General features: G+C 35.0%; 1 protein-coding gene across 7 annotated transcripts in view; it reads right to left on the reverse strand.

Moving 5' to 3' along the window:
- MEF2C (myocyte enhancer factor 2C) overlaps window positions 1–15,821 on the reverse strand; it is a 151,538-nt gene extending 135,717 nt beyond the window's left edge. For all 7 annotated transcript variants that reach the window (XM_049649787.1, XM_049649798.1, XM_049649795.1 and 4 more), the window contains exon 1: window positions 15,408–15,821. The gene's annotated coding sequence lies outside the window, so the exon portion shown is untranslated. The remainder of the gene's footprint in view (window positions 1–15,407) is intronic.
- Between the last annotated feature and the right edge of the window lie 4,184 nt (window positions 15,822–20,005).

Genomic DNA, 20,005 nt, shown 5'->3' on the forward strand with positions numbered 1-20,005 from the left:
TGCAGTGAAACTCTTTGATGGGTTTCTTAGTCTATGAATAATACATATTTTGGGGACAACTTCACAAAAATAATCTGTCTTTGCTCCAAAAAGACCTATGACTAAGCAAATGCAAAGAAAGCATTACCTCCCAACCACAAAGGAGGGTCGCACCCATGTCAGAAATTGAGGCAACTGGTAAAATTAAGAAAAAAAAATTTTGTTGAGATAAATTGGCCCCATAGTTCATGTCCTAGAGAACTAGGGAAATTTTAAGTTTCAAAACCATTTTTTCTCTTAATTTTTAAAAATAAAATTAGGGAAAAAATCAGGTTCTTTTGTTTTTGTTTTTTTTTTTCGTTTTTCTTTTTTAAGATTTTATTTTTAAGTAATCTCTACACCCAAGGTAGGGCTAGAACCCACAACCCTGAGAACAAGAGTCACATGCTCTATTGACTGAGCAGCCAGGCACCCCAGATTTCTTTATAAGTCATCATTAAGTAAAAGAGCCTACCTTTTTAGAAGATCTGGTATTTTAAAGTATTTCACAAGGCAAACAGTATTTCCAAATAGTCTTTAAGTTCTGTGACTCTCACTAAGAGGAGCAAGTTTTTTTCATTCCTAATGAAATTCAGGATTATATTTACACTTTGAGCGATAAACAGAGGATTTTTTTTTTTTTTAAGGTTTATTTATTTTTGAGACAGAGAGAGACAGAGCATGAACGGGGGAGGGTCACAGAGAGAAGGAGACACAGAATCTGAAACAGGCTCCAGGCTCTGAGCTGTCAGCACAGAGCCCGATGCGGGGCTCGAACCCACGGACCGTGAGATCGTGACCTGAGCCGAAGTCGGATGCCTAACCGACTGAGCCACCCAGGCGCCCCTAAACAGAGGATTTTAAAGATTAGTCATTCAGGATGAGTAGAATTAAGTTTGCCCATGGAGTTTTGTTTCAAAAAAATCTTACATACAATCAAATTGTAGCAAAAGAAAAGATTCTGGTCGTTTTCTAATCACTGTTGACTTTTTTCCTAATACCAGTAGATAGTTATCAGCAAGGCCAAGTCTACCATTTTGTAATACGCAACAGCAGTTCTTCCCTAGCCCCACTGCTGATGGCTCTGGGAAGAGAAGAGGCTCTGACATCCCATGGGAATTGACCAAACATTCTTTTAGTTCACCACCTGTGATTCTTGGGGTCAAGTAGCATTTTTATCCCAAGGGCAAATATTCAGAATTACCAAAACAAAACCATTCAAGTACCTAGACTAGGTAAAAAGTAAAGTTATCTGACACATAAAGTCATGGATAAATTAAAATGTTGGCAGGAACTGCAGAACTGTCCTTTATCGCTCATCTCAAATATGTGTGCCCTGTTCACATTTCAAAAACATTACAAAATCAACTTATGATACATATGTATACATCGCTATATTTGAAATATAATGAACAAAGATTCTTCTTTCTTTAGGTTTATGAAAATTTTCTATAACAATCATTTAATACAACTCTAGAAAGACAATTTATTTAGCAATTAATCAAGAGGATGTGACAAGAGAGCCAATGAGTTCCAAGTAAATTATTTTCTTGCTAAATGTGTAAAGTGTTTGCAAAAAAGTCTCTTAATTTATATTGCTTGAGTTGTCCATGTGACAATGTATCAGTTTCATACTCAGAAGATTTTCTGACAGAAATTATGCCTTAAAATGTATTTCATAATTTTTCTTTATGCAGAAATCTAAGAACTAGTTTTCCTATATAAATACGTATGATTAATGCTTAATTTGTATAAGTGATCATTCATTAATATAGCTTCTGTATTTTGATCTGTAGCTCAAGTGAATTATAACTTTGATTAAAAAATGTTTAATTCTCCTGAACTTTGATTTGCTTTTCATATCAAAAATTATTTAAAAAATCTAAAACTATCATTTAAGTTCATTTTTAAAATATTATTCTGGGAGATATTTAAATACCATGATCTGTATACAAAAAGTAAATGTATCCATTATGTACCTGCATGTACATATATATGCAATATGTACTTACTACACATATATACCTAAAATTTCAAATTCTGCTAACTTACTAGGCTCTTTATATCAGGAATGAATGCAGGTTTCCATTGCTCAGAATTTTTTTTATTTGCATAAAAGCAGAGAGATGGCTTTCAATGAAGACAATAAAAAACTGAATTTTTATTTAGAATCATTAATAGGAATAGAGACGCCTTAATAAATAAAAATTAAGTTTGGAAATATTTACCTACCATGCTTTTAGAATGATGTGAACATCTACGAAACAAAAATGTCACATTATATTGAGATACTTCAGTTTAATGTGTCTCTGTACAGAATAAGAATTATTTGATAGTTTAACTCCTTTGGTATAATTTAATGATTTCAAAGACTTATGAAAACCAGGATTATCTATCGAGTCAAATAATTGGTATTTATGACCATACCCTAAATAATGTATCACAATATTGTTAAAATAAAGCTTGATTAGAGTAGGGAAGTAGGTTTGCTTTTAGTATAAGGTACGTATGTAATAATTTATGAAATAAATTTGGTAATTGGAAATTTGATTTTTTGTAAAAATATTTGTTTTATTTTACACATTCCAAAAAAATCTACTCTTTATTTAAATACCATACATTCAGTTCATCATTAAAGATGTTTCTGAACTTTAGAAATTTTATTTTTAAGAAAAAGTAAATACGTGATCAAAATATGTTTGGGAGAAAGCTTTTAAGGTCTATGAGTATCATAAAAGTTTCTTAGAAATCTCTTAAAGGCTGAGTACAATAAAACTAGGGCAATGCATATATTCTCAGTTACTCTTAAAAAAAACCTGTAAAAGTGACTATAGTGGCATGTTCTGACACATTCTTTTCATAAACCGAACCCTGTTAGTGACAGCAGAACAGATTGTGTGCATCTGCTGGGAATGAGCCAGATGACAGTGGAAAAACGCACATGGATACCTTGGCACAGCAAATAAAAAACGGAGAAAAAAAGACCTGGAAGAGAAAGTGCTCAACTTTAATTGAAACATTCTTTCCAACATGATGAACTTCATCCAACCACCTCTTGTAGCTTGTCAATTTTACATAGAAGAATGTGTTTTGAAAGGGTCTTTTGTATGTTAGAGCTGTTTTGTCCTTTTTTAGCACTAAATATTGACTCAGGTTTTAGATTATTTCTTCAAATTATGGCAAATGTAATAAGCATTAGGGTAGAAAAAGAGGCCAAACCACTCTACCACAGTCTGGTACAAGAATGTTAAACTTCTAAAAACACTTTCAGGTTGAAGTCAAATTTTAAATATCTAGGTTAAGTTTTGAATTATGTGGGAATTACACTGCCAAGTGCTAGAGATGCCACAATTCAAATTTCTGCAAATGTGACTACTGTAAATGCTGCTGATACTCACTAGTGCTATAATATTTTATTTTATGCTGACCAACCACGGTATTGTTTAAACAGTCGGTTCAATGGCACTAGAGGTCCATCCATAAAAACAAATGTGCTTCTATAAATCATATCAGGAAGTTCTCCTGGATGCTCTGATTACAATGAAAATTTATTCTATACAGTATACAATGCACATTTTAAACTGGAGACGAAGTTAATAGATTAGTAGTCTGACTGAAGCAGCTGCAGTCAAAAAAAAAAAAAAATCTGGTGATTAACAGCCATTTTCCAGTAATCATAACCCTGGAAAGGGCTACTAAGCAGGGGGAGGGGGTTGCAGATGGGAATAATTCTCTAAGCCCATGTGCCTTAGAGGGCTCCATCATCTTCATGCAGACTTATTATTATTATTATTATTTTTAAATTAAAGCTTTTAGAGGCATCCTTGATTGCAGTGTTGGGAGCTGTCCATGCTGTTTTACCATAGGGAAGTCCACTCTGTAAGTATTCCTTGCACTGAGCCCTCTTTAGCCCTACATTATAACAGGGCTAGAAAAGAAAGCTGAAATGCAAGGTGCACACTAGAGGGGCATTATTCAAGAGCGTGAAAATAATTCCAAGTGGTTGCAACTCCACAGGCTCCCTAAGTGGGCAGGCCTCATCGACATTACCTGTCATCCAAAATATGAATTTCTTTGAGAAATTAAGTGAATACAAAAGCTAAACAAAAAGGTGGTAGACAGACTCTGAGACCAGAAACATTTCCATTTTCATCCACATCCAACCAAAATCTGTTTACTTGTGTTATCAAAAGGTGTAATCCTCAGGTAAAATTCTGCATTTCTGTACTACTTCATATTTCTTCTCACATGTAGAAAATTACCCAAATTACGAAGAGTTCATTTGTTCATCATCTCAAAGTTGACAAACTGTAATTAAAATAAATGATCCCTTAAATCTGGAACAAAAAAGCATGATAGGAATATCATTTACTTAAAATTTTTTAACTATTCAGATAAAGAACGCATTTTGTTTTTACAAATAAAGACAATTCATTAATTTATTCAACAAATGTCTACAGAACACCTATCATAGGCAAGAGTCACTGTGAAGGAATAGAAAGATGAGTAAAATGACCTTCATAAATTAATTCTATCTCCACATGCAATCAAAAATGGTTAATAAAAAAAATAAAGAATACTAATGTATCCTCCAAAAGTGGATAATACTAATAATGCTAAGAAAAAAAAAGTTTAGAATTCTTGGTAAGAGCATCTTTTCAGTTAAAACCACCTAACAAACACTTCCTCCAAACTGAACTTCTATCAAAACTAAGCCATGATCTATCTGGAATTCAGAACTTTCAATAAGTGCCTTAAAACTCACAGATGAATTATTTTGTTTCTTTGATCCCATTTCTGGTTCTAAAAATAATATGGTATTTATTGAACATAAATATCTGTGATGTGTGAAGGGTTCTGAATTTCTTGGAGAAAAAGTATATTGTTCTTAGCAGTCATTATTAGCATTGACCTAACAAAGCACTGGAATGTGCTTTGCCCTGAAAGTGACCCAATTATAGTGGTATGAAAGTATTCTTGAAAAAAAAAAAGTTCAAAATAATGATCCCATTAAGCATTTCTAAGTGCTCATCATTGGGAGGAATATAAGATGATTAAAATATAGTGTAGTGCTATGATAATTCACTAATTACTGATTGCTAACATTGTGCTTTTATATGTAACATCCTGTTTAATTCTTACAACTCTAAGAAGTGGGTGGTATTATTATCCCCATTTTACAGACGCTGCAAATGAGGATTTTTGGTGGTTAAATAACCTGCCTAAAGCCACTAACAAGTAAATGGGAGGCTGGATTTTTAACTCAGTTTGGTTGTTTCTCTTAACCATTACTCTCTATTGCTTAAGGACCCGTTTACCTAAGAGCTCATATGTGTAAAATTAAACAAATGATATGAATATGGTACTGGGTCTTCAAACTTTTTAGGCTTGAAAATCAAGAGAATCGATATTCTCTTTCTCCTGCGTTCATCCTCACTCTCCCATGCTTTTTGTCTCTCACTCTCTCTGCTCTCCTCCATCTACCCCTCCCTTTACACACACACTCACATCTTAGGGTTTTGGCCCAACACATCACAAATATGAGGAAGGCCATAATTTGGTTCAACTAGTTCGATAACCGTACCACATCCTGAGACTTCAATGCTGTGCGTTTTTGCTGTGGATACACCATCCTTTGGCTCTAAGTCTGTCGGTGGTTCCTTACAAAGATACCATTCTGTGGCCTTCACTGTTTCAAGATCAGTGTCTAGCGCTCTTTCATGACACGGCATTGGGCTTGATGAACCACATCAATCTCTCAAGTGTAAGAAGACATTCTACGATCTCACATGTATAGTCAAATTCAGTTGAAAGTATATTTTATTACAATACCAAATGTTTTGAAGTAAGAAGGGAACTCAGGAGAGGATTCAAAAAAAAAAACTGAAGGAAAAAAGGGTGAAGTCAAGAATTCTTTAAGTTTTTCAGCTATGAAATGAGAGAAGGAAAAAAAAAATCACATAGAGCTCACACTAACTCAAGAAAGATTGAACAGTCCTAAAGGGGACACTGACCATTCATTTCAACCAAAGGGCTGTAGGAAAATAAACAATGGGACTGAGTACCTTGCCCAGCCCTTTGCAAATATATTAATGTCATAGATTTCTTTTTGGTTTATGTAAGGGGAGAAAAACTCAAATGTGAAAGAAAAGAAAAAGATAGTCAATTTTTTTTTCCTTCACCCATAACCTATACAAGACCCTGAGTAGTCTTTTGATAAATACTAGAAATGATTAAATGGACACACTTAAAAAAAATAGCCAGGTTGTTAGTCTTCACTTAGACTATCTTGATGGAATTAGGACTGGATTTATAACTTTTTAACATTTTAGCTGTTACAGAAGAAGGGTGAAAAGACCTACTTTCTGAACCATCAAACCTTTACTTAAAGGCCACCCAAAACTTAATGAGGCTCTTCAAATGTGAATAGAAATCAGATATCTTAACAAAGTACTTGGTAATTTATTGGTTGGCAGTTTAAAATTTTAAAAATTTTTGATCAGAAAATTACCTCCAAGAGATTCATGTTTTAATCAGGCATAGTTTTATTATTTAAAGAGCAAAATAATTCATTTTCTATTTAAAAAATTTTATTCAGTACACATATTAAACAACTGAAACTTTACCGTGTGTCTAACAATATTTATCAAGTGGTGATGATTCAAATTAACCTATGGTCCGGGATAATTCTAAGGAGATAAAGAAGTCTCATACCATGTCCTAAATTGGACTGAAAGTGGATTTTTAAATAGAATGCCTAATTCTGTAAGAAATAAATGTCAGAAAATTACTGACTCCTATGTATATTACTATATGCAAAAAAAAGTTTAACATCTTTTCCCCTTGCCAAGGGGCCTTGAAAGTGTGCCAGGTACAGGACCTTTGCTCATAACACCTTTGGCAAGAATAGGTCATTGTCATCATGCTCTTATGAGCTACTTTTTACATTTTAAGATAATTTTTTTGCTACTTTTTAAGGAAACACTTGCAGCTACAGAAAAATAGTTTCTAGGTATTTAAAGATAATTAAAATGATCTCTTATCTATTTTACTTTAAAGAGAAATAAAATTAAACTACATTTAACTGTTGGTCTGACTTGGTAAATGTTATATAGTCAATTAATAATTCGTTAAGTGGCTTAATGACCAAACTAACATTTATGCACTATTTGTATACTGTTAAATTAATAATTTAGTTTAAAAATAAAGTTGGAAAAATTTTTTCTTACATGGTTACATTTTCTGCTGAAGACTCCCACTTAATACATTTCTACAAGAGGAGGCTAGTTTTAGGGATGTGTTCTGGCAATAATTTGTCTACTTTACACAAATGAGAATTAGGCTACTAACTGAAAGGAGCCATGGCTGTTAGAAATGATTTTTTAATAAGATTTTTTTAAATCACATTGGTATTGGTTGAAAACGTAGCCAGGATTAAAGACTGGTTTTAACGACTGTTTATTTTTACAAGGAGAAGTATGAGTTTTCAGACTGAAGTTTCAAATGCAGAGAATATTCATGCAGATATTTGGGGGTTGATTTATGTTGTATGGTAATAAGCACATTACTTACACTGTACTTTTCAAATGAAGGACATAAACCAAATCTGAAAACTAAAGCCCGTATTTTCTCTCTTTGTACTTTGTATTTTGACCTAGTAATCATTAAAAGCTGAGTGTTTATCAATAAAAATTACTGTAGTGCCATGTATTGTGGCAGAACATTGCTATTTCCCGAGATAAGTACAAAAAAACCACTCAACATTAATTTGCATCACAAAATGACCTAACATATCTGGAATATAATGCACAGGCCTTACTGAAAAGAAACCATTATATTTTTCTCTGCAAAACAAAAAAATACAGATATCTGACTGGGCCTGCATGTGCTGCAAGAGGGGATTGGGGAAGAGGTCTCATTTTCTATCTTACACCTATTGTTTTGTGCATTCTAAACTGTTATATGGGAAGAAAAAGGAAACATACTGAATCCACTTTGCAGTTAATGTCTTAGTGATTTAAGAGGCAGAATTTTCAAGTTAAAGAGGGGAAACATTATGCTTTTCCTTTCCCAAAGCGATTGCCCAGGAAGAAGGCCCTCTGCTCCTTAGCCTACGCAAGGGGAAAAAAGGACATTACTTCGGGCTGAAATCACTCCGAGACAGAAGAGGGGAAGTTTATGATGTGGCACTGTTCACTGTATCTGGTCTGTAGCCAGGAAGTTTTCATTTTGTATCTCTGCTGCCAGTACCTGCCTGCATATTCAGAAATAAAAATACACCAGGGCTCTGCCTCAGAAACTGGGGATGTTACAAAGAATTAAAAGAGTTTATTTTTCTTTCCTTATCCTGAGTGTAATTACTGTTTTTAAAAAGAAAGAGCTGAAACTATAGTAACTGGAGGTTTTTTTTTTTTCTTTTTAAACTCCTCAAACTACCTTCCCACAAAGCCATTTAAGTTAAATGGTACATTTACAGACTCACCTACATGAAGGATATAACCTAAAACATCTGCTTAGACATACATTCTGTTCAGATATAAAGAATGTGGCAAAATAATTGAAAAATATAGGGCCATTATTTTCTTAAAATTTGTGTTCTTCTCCCTGTGTGTGTGTGTGTATGTGTGTGTGTGTGAGTGTGTGTTCATTCATTAAAGAGATTTTTTACTGCAATTAGGTAGTCGGTCCTATAAAGGCTTCCTTGTGTGACCATGATTTCTAAAAATAAAATGCTCTGGTGAATATTTCTGCTAAATAATCACATCTTCAAAATTACTTTAAAGAAATCCCAATGCTTCATGTTACATTAAGCAATAATACCAGCCTTCCATAATAAACCTTGGTTGCACACCTTATGCATGGTCAACAATTAATTAGGAGGCTAAAAAGTCATGTTTACTCCATTAAAGAGTAGACTAATTTTCCTGTTTGTCCCTACTTATTTACATTAGTAAGTCGACTTTCTAATTTTGCAGATAAATAAGCATATCTAAGCCCAAGCTGCCTATCTTTGGGGTTCGGAGAAAGATGCATTCTCTTGCTATCATTGTAACTTGCTAAAAGAATCACAGATGTGTGGGAAAAAAAAGAGAGGTAGTTGTTAGCTGTTTTAAAAAAACACTTCTTAGTGATAGAATGAGACCATATCCATCGCTTTTTAAATCCGGTATGCTAGAGATCCATAGTATCTGAGAACAATTTTTATGAATTCTTCATGTACATCTTATCTATGACAACAAGATACAAGAGGAAAACCAGACTACGCTCAGGATGTTTTTTGGAAAAAGCAGGTTCTCACCAGGGACTGCCTCCGAGATCAGTTTCTACAGCTTCTCTAAAAACAAGTTTAAGGCACTTCATTTAAATCATTACGAGAAGATTTGCACTGTCATTCTACATGAATCGTGACCACTTGCAGGATGAACAACATTGCTCCATTCATTTAAAATTTACCGCATTAAGAATTAATAAAGTTTCTATAACGTCTGCATTATTAAAGAGTAATGATTCCTGCAAAAATCTGCCTGTAATAGGTTTACTGTTTTTATTGCTTGTAATATCACCAATTTTCTTTATAATGTCCTCAAAAGATTCTCTTCATGTGTACTTTGAATTTTGTTTACATTGGCTATATTGTAAAAATAAGTACAGAGATTTAACTTCAGTAATATAATGTCAATGTGACATCGTACAAAAAATGCATTATGGTGATGACAAATGAATGTTATTGATATTATCATCTGAAACCAAAACACGAATTTATATAAAGGGTATATAATTTCCATGCTTAATAGTAACATGACTTCTCTTTTTGCAGTTAATGTTAAAATAATATCAAAGAAATAAGAGATATTATCTCTTATTTTTACAATAGTATTCTTTGTTGTAGAATTTTAATTATTTTTCTTACGCAGACAAAAACAACTAACATAAGAACTCTGATGTTAACTACTTGTTCTTGAGAGGGGTAGGTACTTCTAGCTCCCGTTATTTCTTTATGCCTCAATATATCTGTGCAATAGGTACTACTGAATTCTTGTTTTGAGCAAAATTGATTCTAGTGCACTTTACAGAAGTTATTTAATGTTAAAATTACAAAACTTTCATAGCCTTTTTTCAGCATTCAGTGTGAGAAAGGTTTATCAATAAGAACTGCTTTAAAAAAATCTGACAGTTTCTTTGCTCAGTAACTATAGCAAACCATTAGAAATTATTTTCTTTCTCATGCTGTTATTCACTTACACACTGCATATTTGCTTCAATTCTCCAAGGGAAGAAGTCTGGCTCTTGTGGGAAAAGTCCACCCCTTTCTACATGTTTGCTTCCTTAAACGAAAGGAACACACCCCCTTACATTCTTTGAAATGTGTCCAACATGCACAGAATTGTAATAGCACTGTATTATTGACCAAATTAGAAAATCTTAAATGAGAGTAAAATATTGTTAAAATGCTATGTGTTTTGAATCACAAGAACTAATGACACATACATAGGTAACAGAAATGAACTATGTTCACTCTAGTATCTACATCTGGATGCTCAAAACACTTGTAAGTGTCAGGGGAAGAAATCTGCCAATGTTTTTGTGCACATGTATGTTGTATGACAACTCAGGAAGAGGCCCATAAATGTTACAGGTTTTTGAGTGTATCCTTTGAATTTTAGACCCATTTGGGGAATGCCCCCTCCCTTTCATAAATATTTTAAAGAAAAAACATTCAGAAACTAATGTATTCATCTTAGTGAGTACAATCAGAAAGCTGTTGGAAATCTCAGGAGTGTAAGAGTATCAAAAGTCTATACTCATCATAATGACAGAAAACTCACACCAAAGTTGGTATCCACTAACTTCGACCTCATTAAGACAATCTGCTGATCATGAGAAGTTATGTTCTAACAAGTCTTCCTTCTATTATGTAGAATACTACACTCCCCAGGCACGTTTTTTGGTTATTTTCTAATAAAGTGATAATACTCCGTATTTGTGGAAAATCTGTGCATTTATCTTTACTTTTATTTTTTCTAAACGCTCTTTTTCTTTATTCCATTGCACATAGAAATTTGCAAGTATAAAGACACAAGTAGGCAAAATTTTATATCTTTTCAAGTATTTCATGTTTAAATAAAATGGTCAGTCCCTTTGCAATCTGTTCACCAGGCATTCCCCGATAAACTCAGCTACCCAGTTTCCAGGCCTAGAAAATGGAAGCTTTGCTATTCTGCCTATGTTTTTCACTTGGAATAAGAGTGAATATAAACAGTGAATATATAAACTGGAACTGAAGATAATAAACTTATTAAAACTTAGTAAGATATTGTTATGGTAAAAGAAAAGCTGCAAGTGTGTGCCACAAATCCACTCAGATGAAACATCTCATTCAATAGAACTTCCTATCTTATAATAATGCACAGAAAATTAAACACATAAATATTAATTTTATGTATCACAGAAAATGTAGGCAATGAAAATGCAATGTTTACATTTATGGGTGACTCATTAGTGTTTTATTGTGTGAAACACTAGGAGGCATCAGTTGGGTAAAAAAGGACTTCAATTTTTAAAGAAGCAAGAAATTACTGTAGAGTAGATGGTAAGAAGTTGGGGTTTTCAAAATGTTATTATGTAAACCAAAACTTTATTCTCTGAAATAAACTCTCAAAACATCATATTTTGTTGTAAAGAATAATCTGTATATAACATTCATGAAATACATGTAATTTGACCGATAAACACCTATCAAGATATATTTCAAATGTATTGATTCATAACTATGTAATTACACATTTTTATGAGGAATATATTTGGTAACAGAATAACATAGTGGCTATTGACTACTATGCATTTTCTGCTCAGTTATTCAATACCATGAGTGTATGTTTTATTTCTGGCAAATTCTGTTTTGTGCTCTCTACAACGCCTCTGAAAATGTCTACTGCAATTAAGTCTTATGATAACTGCTTCACATAAGCAGCCACAACTTGATGTCTGTTCATAAAGAAGTGAGGGAACTTAAAATTTAAGCAATGAAGGTATATAAGTGAAGGATGTTTTCTCTTATTTCACCACTGGAAGCCTGTCATTTGAAAACTGAGTTTTCTATTGTTTGAATCGTTGTTCATAATGGTGAAGCAACAGGGTTGTGGTATACTTATCTAGCAATCATTGGAAATTGGAGTGTCTTGCTATTCCTCAACAATCAGCTTTTATCTTTGACCTATCAAAATAACATGTGAACTGCGTAATCCGCCTTTTGTAAGGTGCACAGATTCTGTTGTTGCTCCTGGTTTTGTGAATTGCCTCTGTAATCTGGTTTGATTTCCTAAAGATGACAGATCTCGGTGAACAGTCAGGCTTTACTGAGTGCAGGGCAGTCCACGCGCCCATGAGATTAAGGTACAGTGCTGAGGTCGGGGATCTTAATCACCTATCCTTCCACAGGCAGCACACAGAGTGAACATCAGTGATTAAATATTTTCATTGTGTCCAGGCAATCACTATAGTCATAAAATGAATATGTGCATTTTTATAAATTTTAGATATTAATCTGCCTGGTGTGTTCTCTGAGGATGTGCTTTAGAAACAAGTAGAACTTTAGCAATAATCTCTTTAAAGTCCACTCTGTAACCCCTAATTACACATGAAATTCTCCCATGTTGTCCCTGAAGCTAGGGTTCTCTGTTTAATAACTATTTTTTTTTGTTATTATGTAGCACAAGTGTTTCTGCACAGATATTTCCCTATTTTTGTCACTTTCTGAGATTTCATAGACTCAAAATATACCGCACGTAGTGTTGGGAAATAAAACCACGAAACATACTACAATAAACAGAAGAAAGTTTTGAAATATAATGTTAACATATGCCAAGGAGTTATTTGGCTCAGCTTTTTATAATATAAATTGAATACAATAGGTCATTTATTACAAAGATATGGTTGTAGTGTTATTCAATTTATTGATTCGGTGTAAGAGTGAGGGCCAGGGAAGAAATACACAGAAATCTGAAAAATATAAAACATGATGCTTTTTCAGGATTCAACTTTGAATCATTAGACAGTCTTTTTCACTATTGGAATAAACCATTACCACCAAATTTAAAAAATTGAGTTTTATATATATATATATATATACACATATATATATATATATATGAAAAGAGGCAAGGTACAGTAGAGTCCTTGTTATTTAAATTTCATGTATTTAATGTTATGTGTTCCTGGTCTGAAAAGTTAACATTATATGTGATTGCATACTTTTAAAGTATGAACAGCTCACAAAAGGTGGAAAATTGACTTTTTATTATAAGGTATTTATTTCTTATTTAAACAAAAGAAACAAATGAATATTTATTAAAAGTTAGGTCTTTAATATTGTCTTTGATGTGATACACAGCAATCAGAATGTAAATAGCATAATTAATGAGTGAAGGAAAATACTGTCTTTAGTAAGAAGTCTGGAAAATATGTCACATATATGCCAAAGCTTTGTGAACTACAGTAGCAAATAACAATAGATTTTTATAAAGTTTAGTAAAACTTAAAGATAACTGACAACTATTGTCTCCTTAACGTGACTGGGGAACCCATATTTTAAATATTGAGTTTAAAGTGTGCTTTGATGAAAACTTTCAGAATTGAGTTTTTAGTCTGCTATACAGCCAAATGTACTTTCCTACAAATAGATTGAGATTTTTGATTTAAAGATATTTTTCCTCTTGAGATAGTATATTAGATAGGCATATCTCATTTTACCTGTCAATTTCTGAATCCCCTTGCTTTATAACTACTTCTTTTAACTTAATAATTTTATGCATACACTGGGAGACAACAATATGGTTTATTAATTGCATTATATTTAATTGAAACTGATGGAAAAACAAAAATACTGCTTGTGTCTTATTGGTATATGCTGAACATTTTCAAAGACTAGCCCAAACTGGTATTATTTTAAAAATTAAATACGATGTTTTACTTTCAAATTGGAGAAATGGAGATTTTTAATCTATTTAAAGCTAAACTTAGTATGCAATACAGAGGTTAAGCGGGGTTCACAGGTGGTCACATTTCCATGTCCTTCCAAGTCTCTAGGGATTGGAGTTATTATACCCTACATAAACATCTTTACTCTGCAACCACAATTCCACTGCAAGGTGCCAGTGAAAAAGAGGCTGGTCACTTTTTTTTGACTGGTATAATGAGGTGGCTGGAGTTCCCTTTACAGCACTTAGAAAATATATGCAGTCACTAACCATTTCACAAGACAGTGACTATTAGAGTTAGTATCAGATTCACAATAGTAAAATGCACTTTATGTCAAAGCAATTCTCTACTGAGGACCAGTTAAAGAACTGGCAGAGAGCCTGATTCTACCTATTATACTGTCAGCATTTACATATAAAGGTATTTTATACAAAAGACACACATTCCTACAATGTGAAGAAAAGAGCTTTTTCCAAAACATGGTACCCACTGGACCTAGAATAGTCAGAAATGTTTCAGATGTAAAATTTCCTTTAAGAATTAATAGCCGTATTCTGGTAAGAAGATAACATTAGTATTAAATTTAAATCCTTGCATAGTATTTAATAAGACAATAAACAATGTGTTATGCCTACATATATACTGCCTTTGTGCCAAACTTTATCACTGAGTTTGGTAACTTTCATCCAAAGTCCAGACAGAAGGCAATTAAAGTGACTTAACCTTGTTTCTTTTTTAAATAGCTATGCATTTGGCTTGACCTAAACAGCAATGCATATACTTGAAACCCCAATACAAATTATGAAATGTATAGACTACCATGGCCAGGGTATTACTTTTTGTCCACACCAACTGAGAAGCCCTCTATTAAGCCAGCACTTTGGTAAGAGAAGGAGATGCACAAAGGTATACTCTGACAGACAGCCATGCTTTAGCTGAAACTAATCCCAAGAATTAGTGGCTCAGAAGCATAACCCAAAGCAAATCAGAGTCTTTGGGGGGACTCACAGGAGCATCTTTCCACAGTAAACTAGCGGCTAAATCTTAAGGTATGTACTTCAAGGTCACAGAACATTCTGTGAAATACTAAAATCCACCAGGCTCCACACGCTCCACCATATCAAACATGCTAATGACGTGAACTAACTTCATGAAACTTTAAACACACTGGTGTGACAAGAACGAGTCAGGAGTGATTTCAATAACTGATGGCAAACGGATAAGACTATCTAAAAAGTTACTTTTAGCAACAGACAAGGAAATCACATAATCTAAAAAAGAGAATGCACAACAAGCCTCAACTTCAGCCTTCAAAGAGGAACAGACTCAGTGCCGTGGAATATACTGATGCAGATTTGAGAGACAATACCCAGGCTATTTCTATTTCCTCGAGAAATGTCAGGGGTACTTACATGAAGGAAGCCCCGATCAGATTAGTCCTTGGGATATTTTCCTTTCTTAAGAGAGAGAGAGAGAGAAAAAAAAAAAAATAACAATAATCTTTACTTCGTCCAGCCTTGAAGTGTTTCTCCACCTGATTCAAACATGCAGCCACGGCGACCCACACAGAACCTTCAAAGTCAATCCAATAGCAGCCTGAAGATGTCTGGGTGTACGCGTGTGCTCAAGTGTCTGTGACTGCGAGCAGAGCGAGCAGAGAGCTGGAGACGAAGTGTGTGCGCGCGCGGGGGGAGCGCGCGCGGGGGAGGCGCGCGCGGGGTCGCGCATTCGCGCGTTCCGAGGCCGCTCGGAAGAGGAGGAGGAGGAGAAGGAGGTGGAGGAAGAGGAGGAGGAAAAGAAGGAGGAAGAGGAGGAGGAGGAGGAAGAGGAGGAGGAGGAGAAAGTAGCTCTCAGCAGCCGGCCGGATTAAAAGTAACCAGACTCGTCCAGAAAACTGCGTCCAGGAAGGAAGTGACAGAAGACGAATGGGAAAAGGAGAGCCGCTCGCAGCCTTTGAAACATCGCGTAAAAAAGGCGGGGGGGGGGGGGGGGGGGGGGGGGGGGGGGGGAAGGATATTGGGAGGGGAGACGGGGGTGGCAGGGAAAACGGAGCAGACGGGCTTGGGGTTCTAAGCAGCACGTCCTAAGAAGTGCTTCTTGCTTCTTTTTTCCCCTTTATTTTGTCCTTGCCCTTGCCTTTGCCTCGCGCTGCCTTTTCCTCTCCGTCTCTCTCTCCCTCACAATCCCAAACCGTTGACTCTCCCCTCGCGAGCTAGAGAAATCATCAGTTTCACTCTCTCAAAAGGAGGGCGGGACTAGACCTCGGAGCATTTTAATAAAACAAACATACAGCAGTTCCCTCCTCACCCCTCCAGTCTCAACTAGATTGATAAATTACTCCACTACACTACTTTAATTATGTATATGGTATGCAGAATAAATCACTGAACATCAGTACCTCAATCAAGCACTTTTAAATGATAATTGCATCTTGGTGAATCAATCTTTCCATTCCTGACATTTTGCTAATTTTAGTTTTACGGTGGGGTAATGGCACATGCCATACGCAAACCTAATGACAATTCTTTATTGCACGAAATGAAGACAACATCGCGAGCGGCGGCTCCCCGCTCTCCCCACGCTGCCGCTGAGAACGCTCGGAGAACCATCTCCGGCTGCCGCGCGCTCGCTCCCCGGGGACTCTGCGAGCCAGCCAGCAGGAAAGTCCTTCTAAAGTCGGAATCTTTCCTCTGACCAATAGGAGCGCGACCCTAATAGTTGCTCTCGTGACTTTTCCCCGGTTTGGAGACGTGTTAACCACTTCTTTCTTCCACCGGTCCGAGCGCTCCTCTGTTACTCACGCGTAGAAGCCACCGTCCAGGATGTCTGCAGCACTCGATTCCAGCGCGCTTTTCCTGCACGCCCAGAATAGGCGGTTTTCGGCCCTGAAAGGCTGGAGGGCTAAAAAGCGTGCCGAAATACTTCTCATGTGTTAGTAATGTACCAAATAATAAAATAATTACCAGTATTTGAAATCTCGACTTCATCGCGGGGCCATGAACTTTCTAATCAGTTTGGAAATATTTACCGAGGCGGCGGCTTCCTCGGAGATTTCCCCCCTCCCAACGCCTACTTCTATCTCTTCCACACCTTACTGGATTTTATCCAGAGCATTAGCATGTAAACCAAACCAACTTCCCAAATGCATTAGGCTTCCCTATCCCGATAGCTGATGACTTCACTTATCCTGAAGAGTTTCAGCTGCACAGGAAGCAGAAATAGAGACTGATAAGGAAGATACTTATGTTAAGGTTGAAGCACAGTAAACACTTGACCTTACCAAAAAAAAAAAAAAAAGACAAAAAGGAAAAAAAAAGGTTAATATTCAAGATTTAGGAAAGGCTACTAGGGGTTGGGCACTTCCCTTCTAGCCAATTACACCACACCCCAAAAAATCAAAATACACCAACTAGTACACAAACCATGAAAATACAAGATTGTATGCCAGTAGAACTATATAGATCATATAAAATGTTTAAACCGAATTAAAATTTTTTAATGTGAAAGGAAGAAAAGAAATTGGGGAAATAACACAACATACAGAGGTAGACAATAGGAGTATACTGTAACTAATTAAAGATAATTCCTCACTTTAAAAAATTCCTTTCAGCACTATGTGTTTAACCCAATGACTAGTTGCATTTCCTGTTAAGTTCTGCACTATGCCTCTAGACTATTTTAATGCATGAGGACAGTGTGATTCAAAAAGCCTCCTGCTTCATTGTAGGGGCTATTTGATGTGAGTAGCTTTTCTCAGAAGAGCAGGCTCAACACTCAGGTGTCTGCCCCAAGGCTTCACTTGAAAGGAGAAGGCTGATTTTACAGGCAAGTACAACCAGATCTGAACAATCTTCAGGCTTCTGGCTCATCAGCATTGTGACTATCAGCACAGCTAAGATGAGTCTCTTGCTTTTATTATAGGAAAGCATGGCATACTGTTACAAAGCAAAAGCCATCTGAAATAGTAGTATTTCTTGCAGATTAGTATCTACAGTATATTTATTTGCCTGTTTGTTTTTCATACTACTATCATGAATTCATTTTAATAATATGGCAGAGATAATCTATATCAGGTTTTCATTTAAGGTACAATTTCTAAAAAAAGAATCCCAAAATTTAAAGGGCATAGTCATTTTGAATAATGAGATATGTCTCTATATGGTGGTAAAAATGAAATTAATTTAATTTTTTCCAGATTCACAAATGCGTTGACAAAGCAAAACATTTGTAGGAACATCTAAGTGTATTTTCATAAGGCCTGAAATTAATGCAATGAATTGCACCAGCCTATTTTACATGAGCAAATGGACATAGGTGATACATGACTTTCAACCATACTATTTTTGATGGATTATAGATTATTTGTATTTACCACAGTGCCCTTCAGATTTTGATGGTTTTCCTTCAAAAAGAAACTATTTTACCTTTTAACATCCTAAGAAATTATTTAATAATAAACATTATAATAAACCCATCATTATCAATGATAGTACAAGCATTGAAAAATACGTATAACCCCTCACTGTGGATAATTTGGAAATAATTTGGATCTGGAATGTATCACAGTTGGCCTTTTAAAATATAAGATATTCCCCTCAGCAGATTTAGCTTCTTAATTATGTGTGACCTAAGTTAATATTAGCATTAGTTTCCTTCCCATGAGCCTTTATAGTTGAAGCAGAACAAAAGAGGTTGTGCAGAAATATACAATAGAAAGTCACAGAGATTTAAAATTATTCATTGGTAATCCATAAAGTGGTTAATCCAAAATGTGCTTTGTATTCTTCTTTAATACTCTGTGGGTTTTTTGTTTGTTTTTTGTTTGTTTTTTACTAAAATCACCCTGATCTTTGCCACCTCATGGTACTTGGCTAGTATCATAGTGTTTTTTTTTGGTGTAGGGAGGAGCTTGTGCTAGGTGTTAGGAGGCCTATACTCTCTGGTTCAAGATTTGTGCCTAACTAATGAGTGTGTCCTTTCTGGGCTTCAATTTGCTTATTCATTAAGTGAGTTAAGTGAATTCTTCGATCTATTCCAGTTCTATGATTGGTAAGTAAAAAATTCTTATACCTTGTAAGTCAATTGGATGCTAGTGGCCTATCATGTTAAATAAAAGGTGACAAATAATTTAAGATAAAATGATGTCTGAGATTGATGTACTACTTAAATAAGGTTTTTTCCCTAATCATCGGATATTTCCTTCATGAAATCACTATTGTGTTTTATTATATATGTAAATGTATAGTAACTTGTTCCCCCAAAAAAAGAATTGTTTAGCAATCGATTTCATTAAATGCTACAGAAGTTCCAGAGAGCATAATCCTGAGGTCTTGAATCTGAGGAAAGCTAATTTCTAATTTCTGTTCAAGGTTGTGTACCATCTTACTCCACCCTCCTCTCTTTACTACTTCCCTACATTAAATCAGCAGTCTACCAAAACCCTGTTCACTGGGTATGCCTGCTTTTAAGCTTGGCCCACGCTGGGTGTAGCTCTTGAAGTGAGCTTTAAAAAATTATTTTAAAGTAAGCTGGGGCGGTTGCCACAGCAACCCACCCTAAGATGAAGAGAGGCTATAGATTAATCTACCCCTCAAGATTATTCAACTGTGTAGTATTTGTTCTTCAGCCAGAATGCTTTTAACACAAACATAATTGAACATAGAAGTTCAGAAAAATATAAAAAGTAGTAAGATACAAATTCCAATAGCATTAAAAATGTTATATCTTTTTATAGCTACAGTACAGATGACACACATAACTTCCCCTGAAATGGATTAATTGTAAAAAAGACTTGCAAAGGTAGGCCCTGAAAGGTGACATGTGAGCTTTAAACAAAATGACATGCTATTGCTTATAATGTAAAGCATACAACGGTCACATGACTCTTTATCACTTTTATAGGTGCCTACATTACAAATACCTAATGGCCAAGAGTCTGGCAATTTTACCTTTACGAATTAACTTGGTGGTAAATGATATAACAAATGTTAAGCACTCACCACATACACAT

This window comes from Panthera uncia, assembly GCF_023721935.1.
Source record: "Panthera uncia isolate 11264 chromosome A1 unlocalized genomic scaffold, Puncia_PCG_1.0 HiC_scaffold_17, whole genome shotgun sequence".
NCBI classification, from domain to species: domain Eukaryota; kingdom Metazoa; phylum Chordata; class Mammalia; order Carnivora; family Felidae; genus Panthera; species Panthera uncia.